The 15,430-nt window shown below is 46.0% G+C and overlaps 1 long non-coding RNA gene across 1 annotated transcript in view; it reads right to left on the bottom strand.

Moving 5' to 3' along the window:
- The window catches only part of LOC144820010 (uncharacterized), a 282,501-nt gene that overhangs the window by 192,036 nt on the left and 75,035 nt on the right, over positions 1-15,430 (bottom strand). Inside the window, exon 2 of the long non-coding RNA XR_013607669.1 lies at positions 10,151-10,358. This is a non-coding gene — a long non-coding RNA (uncharacterized LOC144820010). The remainder of the gene's footprint in view (positions 1-10,150; positions 10,359-15,430) is intronic.

The following is a 15,430-nucleotide window of genomic DNA, read 5'->3' as shown; positions in this document are numbered from 1 at the left end:
AACCCCAGTGTGGGGGTTTTGGCAGCAAAACCCCCACACAGAGGGTCCCCAGGGAGCTGCCCCAGCATCATCTATGGCGGACGCACCGGCGTTGGAAGGCACTGCGGCTATTAAGGCTGAACTGAAAGGTGGCTTCAAATCAACTGACTCTCATTTTGACATGCTCTCAGCCCAGCTGGAGAGCATGCATGAACGACTTGACCTGCATGAGACACGTCTTGGTGCCACGGAGCAGCATGTCTCAACTGGCGAAGATGCCGGCCCACAACCAACAAGCGTATTGAGAAGGTTGATAGGCTCCTCAAGATGGTGGGCGCTAAAGCTGAAGATTTGAAGATGCGTTTGTGTCGAAATAATATCCGAATTGCCGGAAAAGCAGAATCTTCCAATACTGGCCACATGAACACCTATGTAGAGCATCTACTCTAGTAACTCTTTGGCCACATAAACACCTATGTGGAACATCTACTCAAGGAACTCTTTGCCAGAGAGGCTTTTTCATCCACGTTTGCGGTTGAGATGGCCCACAGAACCCTTGGCACACGACCGCGCTTGATCATCGCAAAACTTCTTTACTTTCCTGACCGGGACACTGTTCTTCATCTTTACCATGACAGGGAGCAAATACAACACTAGGGTATGACTATCTTTCTTTCCCAACTTCACTCCAATTGACCAAAAGGCGTGCCGTAAATTCTCTGATGTTAAGCGCACGCTCCAGAAAGCTAAAATGCGCTATGCCATGTTGTACCCTGCGCGACTACGAATCAAAATTAATGGCAAATGTCACCTTTCTGACTCTCCTTCTGAAGCCACAAACTTCTTTAAACAGCATTATCTTGGGTCCAGATCGCCGAGGGTCGGGGATCCGCTGCCCCCCCCCCCTTCCGTGATCCAGCGGACCTGTGAACCTCTTATTTGCCTCTTCATTTTTGCCGCCACGCTGCTGTGCCAGACTGATGATTCTTGTATTTGGTTGTGTAATTAACTACTATGCTGTTCACTATCCGATGTGGTTGAGGGGGTATGGGGTTTGATATTTTTTGCTATGCTATTCTTGTTATTTCTTTCCTACAGGGGGTTGATTATGTTACATGCCCTGCACTGTTTTAATACTTACTCTCCTGCATTGACGCTCACTATACTTTTGCCTAGATGACTCTACTCATTAGAGGACCTGGGGCGCTAACACTGAGGTGCATGACCTGGAACGTAAGACAGCGGACTAATTCTCAGAAAGGGTGGCAGGTGTTGTCCTACCTGTCCGGACACGATATCCAGTTACCTTTCCTACTAGAAACCCACTGTGCTCTGAATTCCCCCAATCGCTGTGCGTCAAACTGGGGGTTATCGTTTTTTTGCGAAGTATAGCACAGGGGTGTCTGTATCTTAATCCATAGGGCAATCCCTTTCAGGGTGTGTGAGGTCATTGCTGATCCGGACAGCCACTATTTGTTAGTTTCCGGACGCTTGCTACTACATCCCTTTTACTGGTCAATATCTACGCCCCCAACATAGATACACCTGATTTCTTCTTGGACATTTCCGCACATATTACCCATTTTCATGCAGATTGCATATTATTAGGGGGCAACTTTAATTTAACTCTCTGTCCTTCCCTGGACTTGACTGACACCTGGCTTGTGACCAAGCCCCTCTCTACACAGGCGCTTCACCTGGCTGATGCCTGGCACTCCAGATATCCGCTTAATAAGGCTATACTTTTTGCTCTGCCCCCCCAATAGTTTGTGGTCACGTATTGACCATTGGTATCTTACCCCTGACTTGTTGCTCATGATTACTGATGTCAAGCATCTCCCTCGAACCTTATTGGACAACTCTCCAGTGCTTTTAACTCTTCGTTCTCCCAACATTGCACCACCTCATTTGGCCAGGCGATTCCCTACAAACGGGTTACGGTACAATGTTTTTTGAGTGGAAGTTCAAGATGCAATTGTAGAATACTTTGTGCTCAATACTGGAACCGTATCACAGCATTCCGTACCAGCTACGGCCGCTGCAGGTAAGAGCAGTGGGGCCAGGTGAAGGCGGTATCGCGAGACGACCACGAGGCAAAGTTAATTATTTAATTAATTTTCCCTCATGGTCATCTCTCGAAATCCCCCCTCACCTGGCCCCACCGCTCTCGCCTGCAGCGGCTGCGCCTGTTCCGTACTCTGGAAAGCTTTTAAAGCTTACATCAGGGGACTTTGCATTGGCAAGCACTTTGGAGTACTCCAGTCCATACATGGGGAACTAGCAGCTATTGAAGAAATCCCGAAGCACAGACCCTGATTGCTGACCACCCCTCTGCCCTGATTGCTGACCACGCCTCTGTTATTGCACTGACGCTTGGTGCTGCTCCAACACTTTCGCGATCTGGCGGCTCACAAGGTGAACTATCTGGGCAAATATGCAAGAGTGGGAGCTTACGGTGAGGGCGAGAGACCCGGCCTTACTTTGGCTAGGTTGCTCCGCCCTCCATATCAGGCATCCTTCATCACACACCTGCAGCTGAATGATGGTTCCTTAGTTAGACATAATGAAGACATCTGTGCTACTTTCCTCTCCTATTACACTCGCTTGTAACCGTCCCGCCTCGTCGCAGCTAATGAGGCGCTACCTGATTCTTTAGCAGAGGTAGCTATGGTGTGGCTAGATAGGGGACATCAAAAGTTCCTCGCCTATCTCCTGCGATGAGATTTCACAGGCCATCGATGACCTGAGCGGCACTCGTGCCCCGGATTTAGATGGTTTTACTGGCAATTTTTCCAAGGCCTATAAGTCTTTATTGATCCCCCACCTGCTAGAAGTCTATGCAGAATCTTTAACCTGAGGAATCCTCCCCTCCATAATGCGTGAGGTGGTGATAACTCTTTCATTAAACCAGGTGAATATCCACAGAGTTGCATTACATACACACCCTTGACCCTGTTAAATCACGGCAACAAAATTCTAGCTAAAGTCCTTGCTACTCTCCTCTCCCTTATTAGGGACAGCATAATCTCCCCATTGCAATATGGATTTGTTCCAAATCGCTCTACATCGGTTAATCCCCAAAATGTATTCCCCATCCTTATCCAGATAACTCCTGACCTCCCCACCTCAGCGGTTTTACTCAACGCCAAAAAGGCATTTGATACGCTAGAGTGGTCCTTTCGGAATGCTACATTACGGAAACAGGGTATGCGGAAGGGTTTTCAGGAACTTGTCCGTCTACTCTATACTGTCCCATTGGTCCAACTTAAGGTGAACGGTGCCTTAACAGATCAGTTTACGCTTTCACTAGTTACTAGAAAGGGGTGCCATCTCTCCCCCTTATGATTTCTCATCGCCATGGATCCCCTGGTGCATATTTCCAGGAGCGCCATCTAGGGTGCAGATTGTGCTTGCATTACGGCCCCCTTTTGGCTTCCATCTCAGCCCCCTTTTGGCTTCCCTATATGCCGACGACGTGATGCTTTTCATTAGGGACCCAGAATCCAATCTTTCTCCTCTTGTCCGAGAGGTTTGTCAGATTTATGGTATTTTCGGGACTTATTATTAAGTGAATAAAAATCTGAAGTTTGAATCTGAAGACTGAGGTCACTGTCCCTTGTCCCCTTAAGTTCCTTTTACAATGGTGCATGGATTTCCCAAAATACCTGAGCATCTGTCTCCATCGAAGCAGTGCAGATGTCATCTGCCTCAATTACGGCCCTGCTATCGATAGGCTGTCATCCCAAATCGATCAGTGGATTGAACCCCCTTATCCATTGCTGGCAGAATTGCCATCATCAAAATAGTGGTGCTACCCTAATTTTTATATCTTTTTCTTAATATCCCTTTAGTTCTGACGGGCGGTTGCTTTGGCACTTTGCATAGCATGCTCATGCGGCTAGTCTGGGCCGGAAGACAACCAGGAATTAGTTGGCAAACATTAACCATGCCCTACAAGCATGGGAGTTTGGGGCCCCTGGCTTCTATTTCTACTATCTAATAGCGCAAGCACAGTTTGCGTTCTATCGGTATCACCCGGATGCTCGCTTGCAATTCCTAAAGCCAGAATGGACTCAGGCCAGCCCATATTGCCTTTTAACTATTATGCTGCAAGGCCTACCCAGGACTCCCTCGGAAATACAGATTCTCCCTACTACACACTGGGCCTGGACCTGACTCCAAAGTTATCTGGGCTTTGACCTCAAATACTCTCCACATATTCCTCTCTCAGATAATCCTTGCCTTCCGATTACTTCGGAGGCATTAACTAAGCGAACATTGGCCACGTATCAGCTCCACACTGGTCGATCTCTTTGGTGATACCACGCTGCAATCTGTGACTTCATTGACAGAGGGGCATGACGTATCTTATTTGAACAGAATCATTCTGCATTGACTATACAATATAGTTCGTACTACACTCCTGTACTCCCCTGTGGAGCCTTTGGACTTAGCACCACTTACGATAGTAATTACAACCCCAGATAATGTCCATTTGGTTTCTCAAATATATAATTCACCTCTCCTACTGAAACCTGCCGGGGTGGGGGGGCTCGTTGCATGGGAGAGAGACTTGGGGAACCCACTACCAGACTCAACATGGTACTATTGTTTTGAACAGACACGGGTTGGCTCCAATAACCATTGACACAAGCTACTGCACTTTAAATACCCACCCCGGGCATACACTACCCCACATATCATCGCTAAAATTGACCTTGCCAAATCGCACTGTTGTCCCAGATTAATGGCAGAACACGCCGATTTCTCACATCTGGCATGAAACTGTGCATCAGTATTTTCTTATCACGGATGAATGATTTTGCACTTACCCCGAAACCACTAATGGCATTATTAGTCTATGTTAAGCTATTGCCTGCAGGAGTCTGACGTTATGCCACCATGGCTCTCTTATTCACTAAACATCATGTGTCTCTGCACTGGGGCGGCAGTACCGCCCTGACGGCGAAGGTGTGGATCCGTGATTTGGTATACTGTGATACCACGAGTGATACATATGCTAGATTACAACCACCAGTCTCCAAATCCAAAAACATTTGGCAAACACTGCAAGAGTATTTGCTGCTTTTTCCTACTGCTATTGTGGGACCCGAGCATGGTTGATGCATACCCCACTGGGTTCCGCTCGACTGAGAACATGCATATGTTAATTTAGATGACTCCAACATAGACACTATCAGAATACCCTTTCAGTTGGTGATTTAGTGTAGCTGTCTGTTCTTCTTCTTCATACTCCATCTCATATTCTCTCTCCACTTATTCCTTCTTTTACGTTGACTTTAAATATGTGTCATTTATTTCATATCTAATGGGCATTGGCGTGAATTGCTTTCTGTATTGTACGTGATGATAACTATTTTGTATCTCTTTGGTCCCTTGTACATTTCCTTTGTGCTTTTTCTGCATTGTGTAATTGCTATAAAATTCTATAAATAAAGTTTTTTTAAAAAGGCTGGACACAGTAATATGAATCACACACTATAAGTGTGGGGAATTATGCTTCTGTATTCTGCAAAACCAAAACCAAAGCTTTCAATTCAGATAACTGAGCAGTATAGTCACCTAAAGTTTCTGTATTTGTTTTGTGCCTGAAAACTCCATCCATCATGACACCCTTAACAGCAGTATTGAGTACAAAGAGAGCTGAGCTGTTCCTCAAGTGGGAGGGTATCGACCTACCCACGCCTCCGGACCCCCTTATAAACTAACAAAACATGTATGTAGATAAATGGTGAAAGATCAAGAGATAGTCTGTCAGCCAAGTATGACCGGCAGCAAGTCTTTACAGGTTCCATAGAGTGGCCAAATACCGCACCGCCTGCTGCCTGCCCCAATGCACTGGAAAAAGGGAGTAACATCTAACCACTTGCCCGCTAAGTTTGTGTCTTTGCCAGGGCCGCCGGAATGGACTCCTGCGTGACATGTTGCCCCATTGTAATCTCTGCTGGGCCGGGTCTTTTCATATGTCGTCTGCGGACTTGACGCTGCCATCCCAGAGGTGGATCGCCAGTGTTACAGATAGGGCTTTACCGTCCTTCGTCCTCTTCAGGAAGTTCAACGCCCAGCTGACGACTTGCTTCCAAGAGTGATCTTAGTTGATGGGGTTTACCATCCAGGCAAAAGATACGCCGGAACAGGTGGCCCCAGGAGTATGAGATATCTCGCTGATGCAGGTGTGCATTAATTGGCCGAAAGTCTCTTCGCTTTTGAGAGTAAGCATGGCAAGATCTTGGTATAGTGTTGGGGTCTGATCTCTGAAGGTGACAGGATGCATGGACCTGGCTTTGCAGAGGTTTTCCTCTTTTGTTCGGAAGTCTTGTACGCAGACTAGTTTGTCTGCTAGCGGAGCCTTGTCCAGCTTAAGATCTGTGTTAGGGGAGTTGCCAAGGATGTGGTTGAACAGGTCCCTCTTGAAGGTAAAGATGTCGCTTCCTTCCGCATTGGTTTTCACCCCTGTAATCCGGATGTTATGTCTGCGGGAGCGATTTTTGAGGTCCTCAAGGTGAGCCTGTAGATCTATATGTTGATAATGGAGGCGGATTACCTCTTGCTGTAGGGCTGTTAGTTCTGTTTCTCTGTCATCTCCTTTATCCTCCAGCGCGTCCACATGCTCCCCGATTTTGTCGATGTCTCGTCGGACATCTTTGATCTCCGATGTTAGGTCACGTTTAACTGCTTTTAGGTCTTCACGAAGGGTCGTAAACAACAACTCGAGGAAAACGTGTGTCACCGGTTCCTCTGTGACGCTGTTCCCTTGCGTTTTGGTTGGATCTTCTGTGCTTGGGTGTTCCATTGTGCTTCCTCCCTGGGGGCGTACAAACAGGTCTTTTAATGTTTTGTCTTTCTTCCCTCGAGTGGAGGTCATAGTCTCGTTCTGCACTGGCATCTCGTATCCCCACGCAGTCAAATTCAGTGCTGGTCCCAGTTGACGCCTGTCCCGACCAGCCCCGGTGTCTGCTAATCTCAACGCCACTACGTGCTGTGTCCGAAATAGGCTTCCGTGTGGCCTCCTTATCAGAACCAGATTGGGACGTCATGGCCTGCAGGGCCACCCAGGTCTAGTCCTCGAGGTTCCCGGATCACACTTCAAAGCCTGTTGCACTCCCAGTGATCATCGATGCCCGCCTTGGCTTCCCGGCCTATACTGAGAGGGCCTACCTTTGCAGATCCTTCCCATTGAACTATGCTCTACAGCTCGGGCTTGCTGAGTCCTCCAGGGCACTTCCCTCAATGTGTGTCGTCCCAGGGTCCAAGGTCCCAGAAAGTCGTGCTTGGTGCTGCCAGGATAGATCCAATAGACAGCTTTTGCCCTTCTTTTCTCCGGGGGGGGGGTAGGGTTCTCGGGTGTCCCGTTTCCAGGGGCCACTTACATTTATGCTTGTGCCCCGTGCTGGCCCTGTCGTTTGCAGGGAAGTGGCTGGATGCGAGCTGTCTCTGGAATCCTCCTGGTGTATTTTACTTGGGCGGTCTTCCTCACTTATTCTGTTGCGAGGAGATGAAGGATCCCAGCCTTCAACTCAGCAGCCCCCGTCGTACAGCCTGGTGCTGATATCCCCGGGTTGCTGGTCATCACCTCATGTGCCTTGAGCCCCTCACCTCGTAGTGCTAGGATGAGCCAGTCCCATCCTGGTGCGGTCCAACCTGCTCTTTCGGTGCTGGAGGAGTCCTCTTCTTATTCTGTGGGCTCAGTGCGTGCCCGTGCCGTCTGCTCTCCTGCGGTGAGCTGTGGATCGCTTCGCCAGTGTACCGCTCACCGTGTTTTGAGTTGTGCCAGATCTGGCCCCCAGTCGGATCCCCCGCTTCCTTCCAAGTAAGGCCTGGTGGTGGGAAGCCACTAGGTTGGGCGCCAGTCCTCCGTAGCTAGTGTAGGCTGCTGAGTTCAGGCCTTATAGCCACGCAACCATGCTCACCTCGCCTGATCGCCTCCGCTTCTCTGCAGGCAGTCTGCACCACCAGGCTCCGCACCGCCCCCCCGGCGTTGGTGTAGGCCACCGAGCGCAGGACGAGAGCAGGCCCCGCAGCTCACAATTCCAACCGCTCCAGTTGCTCAGGCCGTTCTTGGCTGGGCTACTCCTCAGCACTCACCTCATATGGGCTTGCCGATCCGGGTCAGTCAAGCCGGGTGTCGGCCCTCGGGGTCTCGCGTAGGCAGCCGAGCCCCGGGCCACAGCGGCACGTGGCGGTGCCGCTTTAGTCACAGCATGAGTCGCAGGCCTCGCCGTGGCTCAGCAGGCGATCCGTCTGGGCGATGCTGCTGTTTCAAAGACTCCTAGGTTGCTCCCGGCGGGAGCGAAGGAACAGCGTCTTAGCTCGTCACCATCTTGGCCATGCCCCCCAATGCTTTTTAGATGAGTCAAGTGTTCGCTTCAGGCTTGCCTTTAATTTGTGGATTTTTAGCCTGGTTTCCAAACTATATTGACCTTTCGATGTATAGGTTTCAGAATTTATTTGAGCAATCTGGTGTTACAGATCCAAAGAGGAAACTAAAACGAGCAGTTGGCATATTGCCAAAGAAGCTGCCTCCCCTCAATATTACTTAAAATACTTGAGGACACTGTGGCAAAGTTACCAATAAATGTAATCCCCAAGTCGAGGGCAGGTGCCACTCCATGTCCAGCCTGAATCTCTTTAAGGACTTCAGGCAAAACAGAAATTGAAGGAGTACCATGAGTAAAGTTGTAGGTGGCAGCAAATACAGTACTCCACTCATTACACTCCTCAACTGACGAGAACCATACCAAGTGGAAGATACATAGTAAGAATGCTAAATTTATCTTGGGGTCTCGTATGGAGAGAAACTGCCCCAAGTAAATTTTTGTTTGTGCTGTCTAAATCGCAATTTCATCATGTTTGGCTGGGACCTTACACATAATAGCATTAATGGTGACTGGACTAATTGCAGGCTTAGTTACTGAGGCTTTCCAGCTAGAGGAACCTTTGCCGGGGCAGTATTTAATGTATGCATTATGAAGTGCATCAGATGTCGATACAGTCTAACCATATGGTTCAAGAGTGCAAGCGTATCTTGCTCTATTAAACAATGTGCATCTGGAAAGGACGTATAGTCTGTTAACCCCGGCCAGGTTGACCCATCATTAATGAGATGGCCCATTCTCACATTCCACTGCGTATGTGGAAGGGCGCCTTGGAACCAATTATGATGTTCCTGGTAAGTTAACAGGATTTCTAAATATTCACAAGGTCTATATGCAGCAGGAACTGCAGCGTCAGAGTGAAATGTTTGTGAATTTGAATCAACTGCAGGTAAATGAACCCGGGAATAAAACACTTCGCATTTGTATGCTTCATGTGCCTCAACCACGAAGGTAATATCTCAACCGCTATTGGCAAGCCCACATCTGGTTAAATGATTAGTTACTGCTTGTCTAGAACGAATAGCAATAATCACTGCTTGTGCCATATTTAATGAACAGAATTCAAGAAAGGGAACACTATACAGGCCTATCCTTTTATTAGATCAAGCTTAATCAACCTGCAGACATAAATAGGTGCTTCCAATGAAAGCTGAGGAGGATAAACCCTAATCACCACGAACGAACCGTATAAGGGTAATAAAGGAGCATTGGACACACTCAAGAAACTACTCAGGAGGCCCATGAAATAGGTCTCAAACCTAAAAAGTTGGTGGCGCCAAGTTTTACAGTTCCTACGGATTTAGAATGACTGTGTATTAGATCAACAAAACTTCATAATGCAGACTGAGCGTTCTTATATCATTAGTAAATATTGGTTTGGTTAGATCACAGTACTGCATCTAAACTCCTAAACCTGCAGAGTTGTAGATGTTGTTGGTAACCACGAACATGACCACTCTCATTCTCTAGGAATTCGTGGAAACAGATCTAACCCTTTCATTTATCACTTTTGCATGTCCAAGGGGTCACAAAGAAAAGAAACGATAACAACATTTCAAATGTGTATTGAAAATATCTAATCCTTGTGAATAAAATGTGAACTGTGATTATTAGACAGAAGACACACATCATTATTATAAGCATTATGAGAATGGTGAAAAATACAACCAATTCAACCATGTTAATTGTTTCTAATGTTGCTTTTACTCTACTCTAAAAAGAGCATGATGGAAGTATGCTCTGCCAGACCAAGTTGGAATGATCTAACCCCTTACCTTGTTGTAATGTCTCAGGAAGCCAGCCTCCGTGCATTAACAAATGCACCCCGTCTTAGCATGCAGGCCTGAACACTTCTGCTTGTGTGGTTATCTTCATTCTTAGGGTGAAGGTCAGGGCCTGCAGAACTGCATCTCAATCACAGCTCTCCGCAGCCTCCATGATAACTCCAGTGTGAAGCGCCTCTCACCGAGTTCAACTCAGACACTGTTTAAATAATAAAACACCAGCCTTATCTTAGTCTGCTAGAGATGCAGAATAACATCTTTAGTTAGTCAGGAGGAAAAGAGTTGTCTCCTACGAGCACAAAATAAAGCAAGGATGTTGTGTTCTGGTATGTGTGCTCCTGGGAATAAGAGTATAGGCAACAAAACAACAAAGTCTACCAACAATAAATGCGTATGTGATCATTTCTCGTGTTAATGAATAACATGCTCAAACCACCATCTTAAAAAGATGCTAAGACAAAAAGAAAAAACTAAAATGAAAGTTTAAAATAATCTCTATAACATCTGTATTGATGGATCTGCATGAAACTTAGCATACCCACAGAAAACTAAACGTGATAATCGTCAGGTAACATTTATACTAATTCATCACATGGATATAGACTAAGTAAAAAGACACAACTTTAACTCTAAATTTTAATACGTTAGAGCCTGCTGGCACCTTTTTCAAATGCAATATTCTCAAAAACTAATGAATGGATTTACAACAAACGACAAAAAAGCATGCTTTCTGAGAGTAGTTCTACTTTCATGCCAAGTTTGGTATAATTTCCTACGTACGCTAAAATGGACAACACCTCTTTTTTACCTCCCCTCCGTTAACATTTTTCCTCTTAGAAGGTTTGCACAATTGTTTGCAAGCCAAAACTTAACCGAATTAACTACCTGAGTGCCAAATTCTGTGTAGATTTGGCAAACAGTACCAAAGTTATTAGCAGACTAAGAGGGGAGTGTCAAAAAGATACATTTCCCATTTTAGGTGGGATGACACACTCGTAAGACAAAATCAATCTCATTAGTTGATTGCTTTTTCAATTGCTTTGGCACAAATTACACATTTGTACCACCTTATCTACAAAAGCATCCAAACCACTGGGTGTTATGATGATAAATCCTTCATGTGAGTTCTATCTGTACTACCCACCTGCACAGGGAGAAAGGGAGAGAAGCACATACAAGTTCCACTCAGATAAAAAAATATGTTAGACATAATAATCAGTTCTTGAACTTATTTTGACTCCAACAGGTCCTCCTTCTGTATGTTCTTAGTGTACTTGATCTCGAATAGCATCAGGTGTTCCAGCTACACTTTGTTAGGTTCCCATATGGACAGACTTTCAGAATGTACTCCTCCACAGCAGTGGGGAGCTGTGTTTCAAAGGAAGAGTGCTACACAAACAAATGATGGACGGAATGCTGAATAAATCATACATTCACCCCAGTCAAGAAATCTGGGTTAAATCCATTGTTCTTTTGCTCACCATGCCACCCCAGTTTAGACCCAGGCACATGCAAAGCGGTCTTGACCCTGTGCCTCATGGGAACAGTCCAGACCGAACTGCCAAGCTACGTCCTCCCTGGACCGGAAACAAGCATCCTGGGACCGGTTTCTGGGTATTACCCTTCATCAGCCAGGCTAGGTTAAATTCAGAGGCACAGTGAGCAAGGGACCCACGTCTCGGCATACCCATCCCACTTAGGGTGAAAAGTGCTATGCAAACAAATGATGGACGGAATGCTGAATAAATCATACATTCACCCCCAGTCAAGAGATCCGGGTTCAATCCATCGTTCTTTTGCTCACCATGTCACCTCTGTTTAGACCCAGCCATATGCAAATCAGTCTTGACCCTGTGCCTCGTGGGAACAGTTCAGAACGAACTGCTAAGCCAGGTCCTCCCTGGACCGGAAACAAGCTTCCTGGGACCGGTTTCTGGGTATTTCCCCCCATCAGCCAGGCTAGCTTGAATCCAGTGGCACAGTGAGCAAAGGACCCACGTCTGCTCATACTCATCCCACTTAGGGTGTTCTTTTTGCATTTGTCAATGGAAGAGGGCACCTAGAAATGTAATTAACAAGGTTTTGCACTGCCTTGTACAATTTTAAAGTCTTATTCCATGAGGCTCACTGCCATATCTATTTGTCTGGTGACATTTAAGCACAAGGATTCCTGTAGATGATGAGAAGGGCTTGGTGATCAGTTCCATAGCTTGTGGTGGACAAAGGTGTGTGTGTGTTCTCATGCCCTCAACACCCCCAATCTCTCTTTTTCAGGTTCAGAGAATGAATTCCCAATGTCAGGTAGACTGAGAGTGGCATAGGCTAGTTGTTTCTAGTTGTGTAGAATCACACATCAAAGGAGTCTGGATCACAGGTAGAACAGATTCATAAACATGTAATACCACTTCTTTGTCTTTCAGCTTGCCAAGACCAATGAAGAATGATGAAAACTTCCGCAGGACATGGTGGACTAATGTCACATTAATTGTCATAGCTACTAACCTCAATAATTTCATTACCAAGGAAGCCCAAAGCAGGCACATCTTGTTTCAGAACATGAATGTCCTCACTTAGGGTTGTGGGCCATACGTCAATGTCTCCCTGAACCTCTCTTGAATCATTATAGGTTTGCTTGCTCCCCGTTGAAACACACTTACTTTATCATTAGGAGGAAACATTTTGTCACCCTATCCTCACATTCTGAAGCACAAATGATGAAAATGGTAGTATGCTATCGAAACCTGAGGCTGTTTTATTTCAACTTCCAATCCAGATAGTTTGTGTGTTCTTGATCTCTTTTGGGACCACAGGGTGAAATCCTTCCATCAAGTACCATCTCTTATTGAAAGTCCTGTCTGTGGACAGGTCAGTGGATGCATAAAATTCCTGGCCATCCATTTGCAGCACAAGCCCTTGCATCTTCACCTTTCCTCCAAAGAGATTTGCCTGACTACCATACATTCACAAAATGTTTTTCTCTATTGCATTTTTGGACATTTTGGACCCATTCCTTGTTATATATCAGAGTGTACAAAACTAGGCTGCACTTGTCGCACACCTTCTAACCTTCCTTTGGATAGACTGCTTGTTGCTTGTGGATGTGGCTCACTTCATAGCAGTAAGAAGCCTGCCAGACAGGTAGGGGATCTCTAAATATGGGGGACAGTCTTTCACCATTCCCCTGGGGGAAATGGCAGGTCATCCAACAAAGCGTGAATAAGGTTGTAAATCTTTTCAGGTGGGAAGGTCATGTTTAGATCCTCTACATCGTCACCCACTGTCAAGATGCACTAACTTTGTAATCCAATGTGAGGGATGTGTGCTACTACACTTCTCCAAACCCACACCCAACCATCCACTTACAATATGTTTGTTACAAGTAAAACTGGGGAAAGGGAAATGGGATGAGAGAGAAATAGAGACACTGATATCATAACACTGCCTGATTGCATAGCGGGTGTGTCTGCTCTGTTGAAGTGTTAATGTCAAGGAGAGCATTTTAGTATTGCTTTGGAACTGACTTTAGTGTCTAACGTTTAATATTGAGTACCATATGCCTTTTGGTAAACTCTGTGCTATGGCATCTCATGCTCATCTTGCACTGCCATCTGGCTCGAGATGCAACACATGGCAGCTTGAGCCATGGAATGTGAGTAAAGGGATGTGACGTGGGTGCTGATTTGAACAGGGTGACAGTTGAGGAAATTGTAACAGTAGAGTCTGGAGCGTTTTAGTGGTTACCTGATGTGCACAAAGCTGTCTCTGCTCTTACAGGTTTCAGTTTCTTCACTTAACAGTGGTGACGAGTGGTGACCACCAGGAGCAAAGAATCCAAGATGTTTTGGCAAAATAGCGGATGTCCGAGGTGTTCCAGCTGAGCAAGGAAAGTGCAACTTCCAACGTGACACAAGGTGGTAGAGGAAGGTGCAACATCACATGTGACTGCTACGTGTGACAAAAAGCGCTGTGTACATGTTTAGGTGTTGTCGGTGACTTCAGTGATTGGGGGTTTGGTGTCTTACGAGATTTTATGACGGAAACCTTTAGGTTCCTATCGGACTCCATAGCGCGAATGTAGGTATTGGAGCAGAAAGCAATGAGAGCTTGGTTTGGAATGTTTCATTTATGGTAACATGCAGAACACTAAAGACATGTCATAGTAAGCTCTCTGGGTGACGTGGTTATTGGCGGGTACCCAGGCTGGGGTGGACACTACAACAGGTGATAAGATAGGGGAGAAGTAACCCGAAGAACAACAGTGCTCTCACAGAGAGTTTGCTGTGGTCCAGGCAGACTGCTCGTGCATGCCACATGTGTCGACGTCGTAGTATGGAATGAACGCTTCATGCATGTGCAAAGCGCAGCTCCAGCTGATGGGAAGCAGTTGAAGTTTATGAAAACAGTGCAAAGTGTTCACACAATGTTGACCGGAAACCTGTTGGACGGGCCATGCATGAATATAGTGTGCTGCCATGCAAGATAGAATTGTAAATTTTATGTAGTTTAACGCTGAAGGCAGGTTCAACAAGTTGACATTCCTAAGAAAAGAAGTAAGGGCCACATGCGCTTTGCATGGTATTTTGCCATTTCCACAATTTGAAATCGCAAATTACCATCAACTTCAAGTTGATGGTAGTTTGCAATTCCTCTGAAAAATGCCCAAAAATTAATTTTTCAAAGTGCATTATGGTGCATACACATGCCCTTAGGGAATGTGTGTGCACCACATGTGCATACTTACCGTTTTGGGGGGTGCATCAGGATGGCCTTTTGGCCCCCTTGCACCCTTGAAATGGCATGTGCAATTTGCTGGTACCTATTTGGTACTCGCAAACTGCAAATGCAATAACATTTAATCCTACGGGCCTCTAGGGCCGTAGTAACGAATGGGAAGCCATTCCGCAATAGCGAATCACAATTTGCGATTCGCTATTAAGGAATATGTAAGAATCGCAATTTCTTTGGAAACCTACATGCATAGGTAATTGTGACTCCTTAATAGCGATTCGTTAATAATCGCTATTAAGGACTCACAATTCCTACCTTTGATGCATGTGCCCCTAAATGACTTAACAAACTCTTTAAAGAGAGTCATTAGAGCACATCAAGCAGTGATGTAGCTCAAGGAGAACTGCCTGGGGTTGTGCTTATGGACCCATACATACCTGAAGTGGGTGTCCACAAAGGTACCAAGTGGGGTTGGGAACAACCTCTTAGGTCTTAAAGGAATCAAAAGTCGATATGACTGTAGTGAAATGTTTTGCAACCCAA

Source organism: Lissotriton helveticus, chromosome 2_1, assembly GCF_964261635.1.
Source record: "Lissotriton helveticus chromosome 2_1, aLisHel1.1, whole genome shotgun sequence".
Classification (NCBI taxonomy): domain Eukaryota; kingdom Metazoa; phylum Chordata; class Amphibia; order Caudata; family Salamandridae; genus Lissotriton; species Lissotriton helveticus.
Note: the sequence above shows the minus strand (reverse complement) of the source record. Positions and strands in the feature narration are given on the sequence as shown.